The sequence below is a fragment of the Chiloscyllium plagiosum genome, unplaced genomic scaffold (genome assembly GCF_037043375.1).
Source record: "Chiloscyllium plagiosum isolate Xiang-an unplaced genomic scaffold, Cpla_swu_hap1 HiC_scaffold_27, whole genome shotgun sequence".
NCBI classification, from domain to species: domain Eukaryota; kingdom Metazoa; phylum Chordata; class Chondrichthyes; order Orectolobiformes; family Hemiscylliidae; genus Chiloscyllium; species Chiloscyllium plagiosum.
In genome coordinates, this window is record NW_028270165.1 from 85,263,479 (window position 1) to 85,278,328 (window position 14,850).

A 14,850-nucleotide genomic window follows, 5' to 3' on the forward strand; every position below is an offset into this window, starting at 1 on the left:
TCTCTTGTGCTTCCAGTCCTTTTGAGTTTCTCCAGCAATTGGTGCATTTTTGTGTTTCAGATCTCCAGCATTGCAGTTCTTTATTTCACTGACTTAGGGAAGCTTAAATCCGATAAAAGAATAAAGCAGAAGGGCTGGAATTACTCAGCAAGTCTGGCAGCAGCTATGGAGATAAAAACAGTTAGTTCTTCGGGTCATTGAATGATCTTACATCGGGGACAAACTTTTGGGGAAGCTGCAAGAGTAAAAGGCACTGATGTAACTTCAACATCTGGGAGAACTCTCTCAGCCATGGAGGTCAGACTGACTCAGCATTCTGGTCCTGCTCATTACCTGTTAACTTCTCCATTTGTTGTTCTTGTTATATTTCTACATGGTTGACCAATTCCTATGTTTTAAAAAAATATTCCAAACTGACAGGAATTTTCCATGTAAGTAATCATACATTAGAGGGTTTGGAACGTGAATGTAACTTTTAAACAAAAAGTATTTATTCATGCATGGTGTGTGGGCATCGCTGGCAATGCTTGCATTTATACCATCCTTAACCACCCTGTGGTTGGTTGGAAAAGTGAATGAAGGTGTCTGAGAGTGTCTTGATCAGCACAGCAATCTCAAAAATGGGTGTGCTCAGGTAGAAGTACCCTCCACTCCCACAGCAAGTCTGCATTCACTTCAATTACAGATGCCATCTCACACTCCCAGGAAAAGGACAGCATGGGATTACAATCAGAATAAAGCTTCCTCTCGTCTTAAATTGAAAGTGAAGCTACCTCAACACTGTCCCCAACAAACACTGTCAAGACAGAGAGAGCATTGGGTTAGATACAGAGTAAAACTCCCTCTACACTTCCCCATTCATTCAGTCCCTGGACAATGACAGCAAAGGGTTAAATAAACAGTACAGCTTCTTCCATTATGACTGACACTTAGTACGTTCTACACCAATCCTCACGGAAAATTCAGAACTGAGCCTATTATCTGGTACTGAATTCACACACCCTAATGGGAATGACAGCAACAGAAAATCAGGTAAAACACACACAATGTACAACAAAAGTAGACTGTTATTGGGATCTATGATATTTAAATGACAGGAGACATGGTCCCTGCAATGATCCGAATGTGAGCTGAACAACTTTCTCACTTGCACAATATTCTCTGGGAATACAATGTCCACCTCACTGCTGTCTATTCAGTTCCTCTGCTCTCGTTCAGGGCTGAGTTGCGGCTGACCACATGGTGGCGTCAAGAGGTTAGACAATTAAGGTCAACTTGGATTGGGGGCATCCTGTGTCATGCCAGTCAGATCGAGGGTCGCTGATTTACTCAACTTATAATCGGGGACAAGAGGATGTCAGGCTGGGCTTGTATCAGTTTGAGTTTAGAAGAAACAGATGATCTGATGAAGCTGTATAACATCTGGAGAGGACTTTATGTAAATGTAATGTCCACTCATTCTAGCCAGAGACCAGCCTCTCATTTAATATAGGAGAGTTTTGTTTTTCTCTCAAGTGTTCCCGAGTCTTTGAAATTCATTTCTTTAGAGAGCAGCATGTGGTAGTGGCACGGTGGTTAGCACTGCTGCCTCACAGCATCAGTGACCTCGGTTTGATCCCACCCTCGGGCCAACTGTATGTGTGGAGTTTGCACTTCTCCCCTTGTGTCTGCGTGGGTTTCCTCTGGTGCTCTGGCCTCCTCCCACAATCCAAAGGATGTGCAGGTGAGGGTAGATTGACCATGGGAGATGCAGGGTTACAGAGATAGGGTAACGAACTGGGTCTGGGTGGGACGGTCAGTCAATGTTGACTCGATGGGCTGAATGGCCTACTTGCACGCAATTGACCTCTATCAATCGATAGTATACACTTGCTTTATGGTTACCGACATCAAATTACATTCGTGGTTTTGGTTATTTCATCTCTTACGTCATTATATTCAACCAACTGCAGCATCTCGAAACTTGCTTAATTACAATATCCAATATCAGCAGGGTACTTTTTCTTTTTGTCACGACCATTATCTTGAACTCTGACGTGTGACCTCTTCATTGCTGTCAAAGTTCCTTATTTGTCCCTACATTGTCATGGTTTTACTTTGTCGAATGACTTCCTGGCTTTTGCAGTTAAGACCCTATATTCTGCCCTCGTCAACATTTTCCCTTCCAATTCTGTACTAAGGATTTCATGAAAAACCTCCGAGTGTGGTGAGACTGTGGAACTCACTACCATAGTGAATAGTTGGGGTGAAAGACATTACAACTAATGGTAAGCAACCCAATACAAATGAATGTCACTCTCACCAGATTCACAACACAGTGAAATTAAAACATGCAATGTCCCTCAATTTCTCAACTGTTCCAAACCAGACTTGATGAAGAACAGATCTTGAACCATCAACGTTATAATTTAAACAAAAACCAACAATTATAAATACGGCAACTTTTCTAGGGCAAAGTTAAGTAGATAATCTAATTAATAGCAATGATTTTAACTCTTTGATCAAGTCCCCATTCATCTCAGAGACAGAAATTTAAGCGGCAAATTAAGAAAGAATTTATTTTTAAAACTTACCAATTCAAACAAACAGTTTCCAACAATGTATTGCCAAGCCTTTGTGCAATACTTGGACTATGAGTTTTTCACAGACACGTAACTGTAAATCTAATTTAAAAGTCACTGCTGAATGTGAATAGACACCCCAAAGTATTCAGCCATTTCTTTCAGGCTGGGACTCATTCTCAGAAAGAGCCAACAATTCTTTAACTGGACAGTAGAATCTAGAGAGAACAGCTCCTGGGCTCAACAAGCAGCAACGCCCAATGGAGGCAAAGTGGGCGGCGGGGCAGGGTGGGGCAAGGGCATAAAACAAAAAAGCCCACTGACTCTCACACTGCACACACACTGTCAGAATGCACAGGGGCTCAGTCCTGGGAGTGACCCACAGCAGTTTCATCAAGAGGACCACACTTGATGAACAGATCTTGCACACCAGAATTATAATTTAAACAAGAACAAACAATTATGAATACCGCAAATTTACTAGGGCAAGGTGAAACAAGATAATCCAGTTAATAGCAATGATTTAAGCCTTATGATCAAGTCCTCCACCATCCCATAGACACAAAATTAAGGGGTAAATTAAGGAAGAGAATTTTTAAAATTATCAATTCAAGCAAACAGTTCCCAACAATGGATTGCCAAGCCGTTGGGGAATCCTTCGATGATGAGTTGTTCACAGGCACATAACTGTAAATTTAATTTCAATGTCACTGCTGAATGTGAATGGACACCCTGAAGTATTCAGCTATTTCTTACAGACTGGAGCCCGTTCCCAGACAGAGGCAATAATTCTTTAACTGGACAGAAAACACTAGAGAAAACAGCTCCTGGTCTCAACGAGCAGCAGCGCCCACTGGAAGCAAAGTTGCGGGGGTGGGGGAGCACGACGGCATAAAACAAAAAAATCCGACCGACTCTCCCACTATAAGCACTGTCAGAATGGGCAGGGGTTCAGTCCTCGCAGTGATCCACAGCAGTTTCACCAGCAGAATCAGATTGTTGGGAGCACTGGTGTGCCCGCTGGTGCTTCTGCAAGGTGCAGAATGATGAGAACCTCCGCCTGCACTCGGGGCAGGTGAATGGCCTCTCCCCAGTGTGGACCCGCTGGTGCCTCAGCACGTGGGAGGAATTGCTGAAGGCCTTCCCGCACTCTGGGCAGGGGAATGGCCTCTCCCCCGTATGGATCCGAAGGTGGGATGCCTGGGTAAAGCGCTTCTCACACTTGAGGCAGTAGAACGGGTTCTCCCCGGTGTGGACCCGCTGGTGCCTCAGCAGGGCAGAGGAATTGCTGAAGGTCTTCCCGCACTCAGGGCAGCTGAAGGGCCTCTTCCTAATGTGGACCCGCTGATGGCTCATCAAGTGAAAACATCAAGACAGACACCTCTGAATTATGGATACCTCCACCTGAAAGTTAGTATCTTTCACGACATCTAGGAGTGAGTAAGTCTGATTTTGGGAAGCAAAAAAGTAACAATTCAGGCGGGTGGAATTGCTGAAGCCCTTTCCGCACTCAGAGCAGGTGAACAGTCTCTCCCCGGTGTGATTGCGCCCATGAGTCTCCAGGTCAGATGGGAAACGAAAGCTTTACCCACAGTCGCCACACTTCCACGGTTTCTCCACGGGACGGGATTCCTTAGGTTTCTCCATGACCGAAGCTTCACCTGCACACAAACGCGTGTACAGCACCTCTCTGCCATGAATTCCTCCTCCCAGTCTGTATAACATTTACTGGCTCCACAGTCAGAGTGCTGCAACAGTAGTGTCTCTCTTCCAGTCTCACTGATGTTGAAAAAGTACTGAAACAGGAACCAAAAAGCTTGGTTTCTTCTCACAGAATCATGGTCGAAAATTGTTATAGTCCCGATGGATTCAGTGACTGTCAGACATTGACGTGAAATTGAGGACTGCAAATGCTGGAGAGTCAGAGTCAAAGTGCAATGCTGGAAAATCATAGCAGATCAGGCAGCATCTGAGGAGCAGCAGAGTCAATGTTTCAGGCAAAGCCCTTCATCTATTGATATGGAAACTTCCGTCTTCAGATCTTCAAATAATCTGTAAAAAGAGATTACAAAAATCATCACTGTCAGTCCAGGTTAGAAATTCCAAACAAGCAATTCTACTTTCTGCAGAACACTCTTTTCTTTTTCCACAAAATTGAAAGCACCATCCCACCCCCTCTCACCCCTCTATTCTCACCCCGCTCAAGCTAATTCTCCCGATGGTACTGATTCAGGATCTTACAGAGACCGAAAAGTGAAAACATCAAGACAGACACCTCTGAATTTTGGATCCCTCCACCTGAAAGTTAGTATCTTTCACGATATGAAGCAGTGAGTAAGTCTGATTTTGGGAAGCAAAAAACGTACCAATTCAGGATGAACCTTCAATGCAGCTTCTTGAGAAACAACCAGACACGGAATGGTTAACATCTGGGGAGGTGGAGGAAATGAGACATCAAGGCATTGGCACCGACACCAGACAGAAACTGAACATACAGGCATGGCAAACATTATGGGCAAGCCAGAGTCATAGAGATACACAACACAAAAACTGGTCCTTCGATTCAACTATCCGTGCCGACCAGATAACCTAAATTAATCTGGTCTCATTTACCAGCACTTGGCCCATATCCCTCTGAACTCTTCCTATTCATATATCCATCCAGACGCCTTTTAAATGTTATAATTGGACCTACATCCACTACTTCCTCCGGCAGATCATGCCTTACACTTGCCTCTCTCACGCCAAACATACTACCCTCCTGTTCTGGACTTCTCTAATCCCTGGGAAATGACCTTGTCTATTTAACCTATCCATGCCTTGCATGATTCTATAAACGTCCGTAAGGTCACCCCTCAGCCTCTGGTATACCGGGGTAAACAGCTCAAGCGATGCACAGCTCAAGCGATGCACTGTACTTTTAGCTTCACACTCGCTGAACCTTCCTCCCGTGTAAAACAATGTTTCCCTCCCCAACACTGTCCATGGGAAAAGCCAAGAGTGCTGAGACTCTGGAGTTGGGGGAATGCCACGTAGAATTCCTACAATGTGGAAACACGCCATCAGCCCAACAAGTCCACACAGACCATCCAAAGTGTAACCCATGCATACAATTTCACCTATCCCATTACACTACACTTACTGCACACTCTGGGCCCATTTAGTATGGTCACTTCTCCCGAAACCGCGCATCGTTAGACTTTGGGAGGAAACCAAAGCAGCCGGAGGAAACCCACGCAGACATGGCAGGGAGAATGTGCAAACGCTCATGTGCGGGCGACTCCGCACAGACAGTCGCCCCAAGGCTGGAATCGAACGCGTGTCCTTGGTGCTATGAGGCAGCAGTGCTCACCACTGATCCATCGTGCAAACTACGTATGCAAAAAGAGGTGGGGACTGTGAACTTTGTTAATTGTACCACACAGTGGATTGTTGAGTAAGGTTAAATCTCACGCGATCCAGGGAGAGCTAACCACTTGGGTACAAAATTTAGAAACGCATTGTTGTAGATGCTGGAATCCTTCCAGAAAACAACAAATGCTGAAGATCACAGTGGGTCAGGCAGCGCTGTGCTACTCTATGACCGGATAGTGTGGATGTGGAGATGATGTTTCCACTAGGAGAAGGGTTGAGGATGCCAAGTCATTGAGGGCATTTAAGACAGAGATAGGTTCTTGATTAGTAAGGGGTCAAGGGTTATGAGGAGAAGGCAGCAGAATGGGATGGAGAAATATATCAGCCATGATCGACTGGTGGAGTAGACTCGATGGGCCAAATGGCCTCATCCTGCTCCTGTGTATTATGGTCTTAAAGCGGAGCAGTAGTCTTAAGAGGTTCTCACAAACTATTTCAGAATCCTGAAGAGGAGTTGTTGGACTGGAAACCTTATCTCTGCTTTTTCTCCACATATGCTTCCAGTCCTGCTGAGTTTTTCCAGTGTTCTCAGTTTTTGTTTCAGATTTCCAGCATCCACAGTTCTTTGTCTTATTTATCGCAGTCATTTCTTGCCTTTCCCAAGTGTCTGGAACTTCATCTCCCTGATCTACAAACTGTTCACTTACCCTAGAAGTGACCACTACCTCCTTACCAGAGTAGACCCCTTTTTTGCAAAATGATTGTTCAATTCTGTGACCAAAATAATTGCATTCGTAATTACTTACACGAGGGACTCTCAATATCTCAGGCAAGAACACAGCCAGATTTTTTTCAGACAGTACATTTATGTGATTTGCTACAAATCCCTATTCCCTCCTTTACCAGTGTGCTGCTGGGAATGGAGGGTTTGAGTTAAGAAGAAGCTGGGACATTTTTCCAACGAAGCCTAGCAAGTTGACAGATAACTTCATCGAGATTTTTAAAATCAGGAGAGGTATAGATAAGTTGTCATTTCCAGGAGGCTCAGAATATTTCATTGCTCCAGAAGGTTTAAAAGGGGGTCAAAGATTCAGCAGAAATCGAGCAGAGCTGAGAACAGACAACATTTAACTCTGTTTGAACAGGGAGACCAAAGGACAGAGAAATCAGGACCTGAAATTCGAGCTGACACCAGACGACCATGTTATCAGTGCTTTGACAATGGTAATTCTGGGCGGGGCAGGTTGAATGATGAATTGCATAGTAGCTTCCTCAACGAGACTGTGCGTGCCGGTCCGAGCCTGTCTCTATGGCGCAACTGGTCAGTGCGTTCGGCTATTAACCGGGAGGTTGGTGGTTTGAGGCCACACCGGGACGGAGCGTTTGTTGTTCTCGTTTCTAGGCTGCAAAGATGCGTGTTTTTAATGGTGTCAGGAAAATGTTTCCCAAACGGAAATCTTTTCCACTGAGGAAGCACAAAGGGATTTCTGAATTGATTGAATTTCTAACGTAAAGGACTGCGGATGCTGACAGTCCGAGACAGAAAGCGAAACTGCTGGAGCAACTCAGTAGGTTTGGCTGTACCTGGATGAGGAAAAAAAAAAAGTTCTGAAATGTTGTCTCTGATTCTCTTTCGACAGTGGTTCTGTATTGGTGGGCCTAATAGCGAATGCGATGGACATGAAATCCATTGCGGTTTCCCCACGCAGGTGTGAACCCTGCCGACTACAGTTGAGAACTGTCGTCAAAAAGAAAGGGAGATTGCTCCACGGCTTTTTTAAAGATGCAAATCAGTGGAGGAGTTGGAATATTTCAATCACGTTGTGACTGGTCGGGAATCTGCAACCCACTGCCTGTCAGGGTGGGACAAGCAGATATCCACAGAGCTGCTTTTGAGGATATGAGCCAAGAGTTTGGAAATGAGACTAGAACAGTGAGGGGCGTGAAGTCGTGGTCGAAATGAAGCAGGCACCTGAGGCCGAAGGTGTTTTATTTCCCAATGAAAGATACTGCTTCACAAAGTTGGGACTATGGAAGGGAAGCAGTGACGGTGATTATCTTTGGCTGTTCCTCTTGTGAATGTTCCCATTGCTGCGCATGTCCGTGTTAACGTCAGAACTCTGCAACCTGGCGGCGTCAGGTCCGCACAGGGCCGGGGCGCAATGGATGACGCATCTGACTCCACCTACCTGTTTGAAATGCAGCTCACAGCTTCTTCACACACCCCAATTAATCTTTCTCATTGTCCTGAAGCCGGCATACGGTTTGAATTCCCGATCTGCGGGAATGGGAATCTTTTCACTGCCTCGCGTCAATAAATGTCCCTGAGAACATCAAAGGCACGTCACAGCGCTGTCAGAGGAGGGGAAGCTGAAAGAGCCCCACACGCTGCTCACGGGCACATTTCACTTTCCCCAACTCACCGCCCCAACCACTGCGGCTTCTGGGAGTGGAAAGGGAACAAACACCAAAACCCAGTCTCAGCTTTGTAAATCTTCAGGAAATAAGAAAACTGATTATCCCTTCCGGTCTTCCATCCTGGCCTGACAGCGTTGATTTTAAATGGCTGTCCAGTTAGTGCCGATTCGTTTTGGCTGAAAAAATCTTCCTTATCTCATCCCAGCATTTCTTGCCACAGAGAACTGTGCGGCAGAGTTCATGTATTTCCTTGTATGGTATTTTGTAAATAACATTCGTTTGCGGGTTGTTTGTATCGGGTATTTAAGGTTCACTAGCCGTTGTTTAATGCTGAGAGGGTTGAGTTATCTGGAAATCATTTCACAGATGTCTTTAATGTAAAGTAATGTGGCTAGGGTTTCTGCAGACGTTGTGTCTGCTAGTGTCAGTTTGTTGATGTGAAATCGTCACACTGGGTTTATTGGGTAGGCAAAAGTGAGGACTGCAGATGCTGGAAACCAGAGTTCAGATCAGAGTGGTACTGGAAAGGCACAGCAGTTCAGACAGCTTCCGAGGAGCAGGAAATTCGACATTTCGGGCTTAAGCCCTTCATCAGGAATAGAGGCAGGACGCTTCCAGGGATGGCGAGATAAATTGGGGGGTGCTGGGCCGAAGGTAGCAAAGAGTACAATAGGTGAATGGGGGTGGGGATGGAGGTGACAGGTCAGAGAGGAGGGTGGAGCGAACAGTTGAGAAGGGAGATTGGCAGGTAGGACAGGTCATGAGGACAGCGCTGAGCTGGAAGGTTGGAACTGAGGTAAGGTGGGGGGAGGGGAAATGAGGAAACTGGTGAAGTCCACATTGATGTCCTGGGGTTGAATTTATCCGAGGCGAAAGGTGGGGCGTTCTTCCTTCAGGCATCGGGTGGGGAGTGAGCGGCGATGGAGGAGGCCCAGGACCTGCATGTTCTTGGCAGAGTGGGAGGGGGGGTTGAAATGTTGGGCCAGAGGGTGATGGGGTTGATTGGTGCGGGTGTCCTGGAGATGTTCCCTCAAGCGCTGTGACTTGACTCTGCGAGGAGTCTCCAGTCTCCCCGATGTAGAGGAGACCGCATCGAGAGCAATGGATACAAGCAATGACATTGGTGGAAGCCTTCTCACGATCGTGGCCCAGGTTCGATTTCCGGGCAGGGAAGCAATTTACATTAGAGCTGTGATGACGCGCTCCTGTCTCCCTGGTGGTCTAGTGGTTAGGATTCGGCGCTTTCACCGCTGCGGCCCGGGTTCGATTCCCGGTCAGGGAAGTATTTCCCAGTGGATCTTTTGCCAACAAATTCTCCTTAAATGCGCTGTCGAGTTCCTTATTGGTCTTCGTCGTTACTGGCTCCTGCAGTGTGTATTGCCTCGTTGAAATAGTGTCCTGATTCAGGCTTGTTTGTATGTGTAGGGATCATTGCTTCTGTAGCTAAGTACTTGGTTCGTGTGTGTTGTTTTCCTGTAAACGCTGTTTTGAATTTACCATTGACTGTTCGCTCTACTGTGACATCTAGAAATCGCACTTTGTTGTTGTTCTCCTCTTTTGTGAATTTGATGCCAGTAAGGATATTGTTGATGGTGTTGTAGGTTTCCTCTAATTTGATTCATTTTTTGATGACAAAAGTGTCATCACTGTGGCGGACAACAAAGTTTGGTTTGGATCGTTGGAAGGGCTGTTGGTTTGAGACTCTGCATTATTGCTTCTGCTCGGAATCCTGATACTGGTGGTTTCATGGGTGTTACGTTGATTTGTTTGTTGGGTTTGTTACTGAATATGAAGTGGGTGGTAAGGCACAGTTCCACGAGCTGGATAGTGCTATCTTTGCTGATGAAGTTGGTGCTGTGTTTGTGTCTTTGGTTCTTCGAGTAGTGTCTCCAGTTTTCTTTGGCCACGTTGATGTTAATGTATGTGAACAGGGCTGTTATGTCAAAGGACATCATTATTCCATCCTCTTCTAACTTAGTGTCTTTGGTGTTCAGGAATTCTTGGATGGAATAAATGGAGTGGCGTGAATCTTCGACTTGGTGTTTTAGTCTTCAGTGGAGGCCTTTGACTAGTCTGTATATTGGTGTTCCAAGTAGTGAGACTATGGCCTGAGGGGGGCTCCTGGTTTGAAAAGGAGGAGAACAACAACAAAGCGCCATTCTTAGATGTCACAGTAGAGCGAACAGTCAATAGGGAACTTCACACTAGCGTCTACAGAAAAACAACACACGCAAACCAAGTGCTTAACCACAGAAGCAATCATCCCAACACCCACAAACGAAGCTGCATCAGGACATTATTTCAATGAGCCACTACACATTGCATATAGAGGATTATAAAATCATGAGGGATACGGATGAGGTGAACAGCAGGTGTCCTTTCCCCCAGCTGGGGGTTTCAGGATCAGGGAGCAAATATTTTGAGGTGAGTAGAGAAAGATTTTATAAAGACAGGACAAAGATCGTTTTTTAAGAGAGTGGTCTGAGTGCAGAATGAATGTCCAGAAGAAGTCATAGAGTCATAGAGATGTACAGCACAGAAACAGACTGTTTGGTCCAACTTGTCCATGCCGACCAACTATCCCAACCCAGTCTCGTCCCACCTGACAGCACACGGCCCCATATCCCTCCAAACCCTTCCTATTCATATACCTAACCAAATGCCTTTTAAATGTTGCAATCGTACTAGACTTCACCACTTCCTCTGGCAGTTCATTCAATAAACGTACAATCCTCTGCGTGAAAACGTTGCCCCTTAGATCTCTTTTGTATCTTTCCCCTCTAATGCTAAACCCATCCCCTCTCCTTCTGGACTCCCCCACCCCTGGGAAAAGACTTTGTCTATTTATCCTATCCATACCCCTCATGATTTTATACACGTACAGTTACAACGTTTAAAAGACATTTGGATAAGTACATGAATATGAAAGGTTCGAAGGTTTATGGGCCAAACACTGGTGGGTGGGACGAGTTTAGTTTGAGAACATACTCAGCATGGAAGAGTTGGATGAAGGGTCTGTTCAGTGCTGTCATACTCTGTGACCGACCTGTACTGGTCTTAAAACCATTTTCTTACCTCCACCCCATAACCATCCACTTCTTTGTTGTTCAAAACTCAGATGAATTTAGCCTTGAATATGTTTAATGACCCCACTTCTGAACTGAATTCCTCTTCGTAATATACCACTTGCCTCGCTCATTGCCTGCTGCATCTGCCCGACAACTGGCATTGACTGGTGTGGAGGGACTCTGACACCCCTTTGTACATCCATACATCATTCCTGATGAAGGGCTTGTGTCCGAAACGTTCACTGTCCTGCTCCTCAGATGCTGCCTGACCTGTTCTGCTTTTCCAGTGCCACATTTTTCGACTTTCACCTCTAGTCCTCACTTTCTCCACATTCCAATATATCACCATTTAAACAATGCACTGCTTTTTTTTAAACAGCCAAGGCGATAACTTCACATTGCGGCACTGCACTTGCCATGTGTTTGCCAATTGAGACACAGACCTGGACCAACTTCGGGAAGAGGCAAAACACTGAGTTCTGAACAAAAACCGTAACACACTCAAAACATCGGCTCTGTTTACCTTTCCACAGATGCAGCTCGACCCGGTGGCTTTCTGCAGTATTCGCCGTGTTTGAACTGATAGAAAACAATGCTAATTCTGGGCGGGGCAGGTTGAATTATGAATTGAATAGTAGCTTCATCAACGAGACTGTGCTCCTGATGCTCAGACCTGTCTCTGTGGCGCAATTGGTCAGCGCGTTCGGCTGTTAACCGGAAGGCTGGTGGTTCGAGACCACCCAGAGACGGAGCGTTTGTTGTTCACGCTCCAACCGCTTTCTTGGCTCCAAAGATGCACGTTTTTAATGGTGTCAGGAAAATGTTTCCCAAACGGAAATCTTTTCCACTGAGGAAGCACAAATGGGTTTCTGAATTGATTGAAGTTCTAACGTAAAGGACTGCGGATGCTTACAGTCCGAGACAGAAAGCGAAACTGCTGGAGAAACTCAGTAGGTTTGGCTGTACTTGGATGAGGAAAAAAAAATTCTCAAATGTTGTCTCTGATTCTCTTTCTACAAATGCTGCCTGACCTGCTGAGTTGCTCCTGCAATTTCTGTATTTCTTTTTAACTGAACGTCCATTTCATCTTTCGGGATGAAACACCCAGACTCGCCATTTGCAGATATTTAACCCTTTCGAAACCTGTGAAGTGATTGGATTCAAACAAACTCTGCAATGATTCACTCTTTCTCAGCTCCACAGGCAGAGAGACCTGGGAAATGAAGCTGTCAGTGTGGTTCTGTATTGGTGGGCCGAGTGGTGAATGCGATGGATATGAAATCCATTGCGGGTTCCCCACGCAGGTGTGAACCCTGCCGACTACAGTTGAGAACAGTCGTCAAAAAGAAAGGGAGATTGCTCCACGGCTTTTTTAAAGATGCAAATCAGTGGAGGGGTTGAAATATTTCAATCACATTGGGACTGATCGGGAATCTGCAACCCACAGAGCTGCTTTTGAGGATATGAGCCAAGTGTTTGGAAATGAGACGAGAACAGTGAGGGGCGTGAAGTCGTGATCGAAATGAAGCAGGCACCTGAGGACAAAGGTGTTTTATTTGCCAGTGAAAGATACTGCTTCACAAAGATGAGTCGATGGAAGGGAAGCAGTGACGGTGATTATCTTTGGCTGTTTACCTCTACCTCAAAAATTCGGCAGAATTTTAAAGTCACAATGAAAAGAAGTAAAAGTGACATGAGGAAGAACGTTTTCGTACAGGGACTGGTTAGGGTCAGTAAGTCCCTGTCTGACACTGACAAAGAGGAAGATTCAATGGACACAAAAGGGAATTCGGTGGTCACGTTCAGATGTGCAGATTGACGCTGAGAAGGCGAGAGAATGAAACGAATAGAGACACACGTTTACCTCAGTGTAGAACCAGCAGAGCGAAGGTGGGCCGCATGGCCTCCGTCTGCGCTGTGACACATGTTGTGATTCAGTGTGAAATCACAGTTCGACCAACAGAATGTGGGAATTTAGAAATAAGTTTATATTTACACAGCCTCCATACGTCCGCGAAACAGCATATTACACGACAGCAGTGGAGGTCTTTGACATCAGGCTCGAACGTGCCTGCCGCGTGCCAGACGAAAACCTGAAGTGTTCTGTGGAAGGGGCGCCGCATGCGGCAGCAGAGTGGCGCAGCGGTAGCGTGCTGGGCCCATAACCCAGAGGTCGATGGATCGAGACCATCTTCTGCTATTGTTCCATGTCACCTCGAGCTGCTCTCTTCTGCAAGCTGCCTTTGCATCTACTTACCGAATGTCCAAAAGTAGCATATCGATGCACTCGCCAGATCCACTCAAATCAAGTGGCGTGGTTTTAGTGGTCTTTTGGTCTTCGTCGGTTTCCTCTGAATCGAATCGCAAACCCAGTTCTCTGCGATGCCAATCAGCTGGTAAAGTTGAAACACATGCCTTGTGGTTTCGTCCATTCCTTGCAGTAATTCGCCACCCTGGTTCAGACGAGAATGACAAGCATGTCAGAAACCGCATCACGACTCAGACATAGTCCCCTACTATTAGGACGGATACCACCGATTGTGAATGACCTCAGAGAGAGAGACAAGTGACAGACAGTCGCCGTGGACTCGATGGGCTGAACGGCTTCTGTCTGGGCGAGAATGATGCTACGTGTTTATGCCGTCCCACTGCCTGTCTCTGGGACAGAGAGGCTGAGGGAGCAACAATGGTTCATTTTTAACCGTCCCTTCCGTGTTGGACTGCCTGCAGTCCCTCAGCTCAGGGCCGTGGGGATGACTCTCAGTGAGTGAAGGTTTCACTCGGATTCTCTTCATCTGGGACACTTGGGGCTCAGCAAAGAAAGCGATACCCACTTTGCAATAGACTTTCCGTAAGATTGCTGCGTGAAGACGATTTCTGAACACCAAGAAGGCTGCACAACAATGTGAATTTACCTGGGCGAAGAGTCCTCGGTGTCCATTTCTTTCTGTCCTGCCAGCACAGCATCTTTCTGTCTCTCCGATAACAGACTATCTCTCCGAGAAAGTTCACAATCAAAGTTGTTCATGTTCCCCGCATTAATGTAACTGACACCTCTCACCCCAAGGGTTTCAGAGAGAGAGAGAGAGAGAGCAGAAGAGCGAATGGACTCTACCCGCACCCCACCCTACACCCCGTCCCACCCCCAGAACAACGTGCAAGTAGAAATGAAATGGTTTAATTATCCACCAGTGGAGGTAGTCCAGTTCCTGGGGATGAGACAAATATCAGCGCCCCGGGGACAGAATGACAAGCAGATGTTCTGGAAATGCTTTGCTGCTTGCAATTCTTGGAGCAATGTGGAATGTACTTCACACTGAGCAAGTTTCAGCTGGCTCAGAGTCTCCGATGTACATTGCTGTGTTTGCCGCCAGCTCAGAGAGAGAACAATAGGAAGGACGTAGGAGTGAATAACGATCCGCGTGAGAGGGCGAATAACTGTTAATGGA

General features: G+C 46.1%; 3 non-coding genes across 3 annotated transcripts; all 3 read left to right on the top strand.

The window, feature by feature from the left end:
- The first annotated feature begins 9,543 nt into the window (after positions 1-9,543).
- trnae-uuc (transfer RNA glutamic acid (anticodon UUC)) lies at positions 9,544-9,615 on the top strand. The gene has a single exon. It is a non-coding gene; the product is annotated as a tRNA-Glu (tRNA).
- A 2,461-nt stretch (positions 9,616-12,076) lies between these two features.
- Positions 12,077-12,150, top strand: trnan-guu (transfer RNA asparagine (anticodon GUU)). The gene has a single exon. It is a non-coding gene; the product is annotated as a tRNA-Asn (tRNA).
- A 1,379-nt stretch (positions 12,151-13,529) lies between these two features.
- Positions 13,530-13,601, top strand: trnam-cau (transfer RNA methionine (anticodon CAU)). The gene has a single exon. It is a non-coding gene; the product is annotated as a tRNA-Met (tRNA).
- The last annotated feature ends 1,249 nt before the right edge of the window (positions 13,602-14,850 follow it).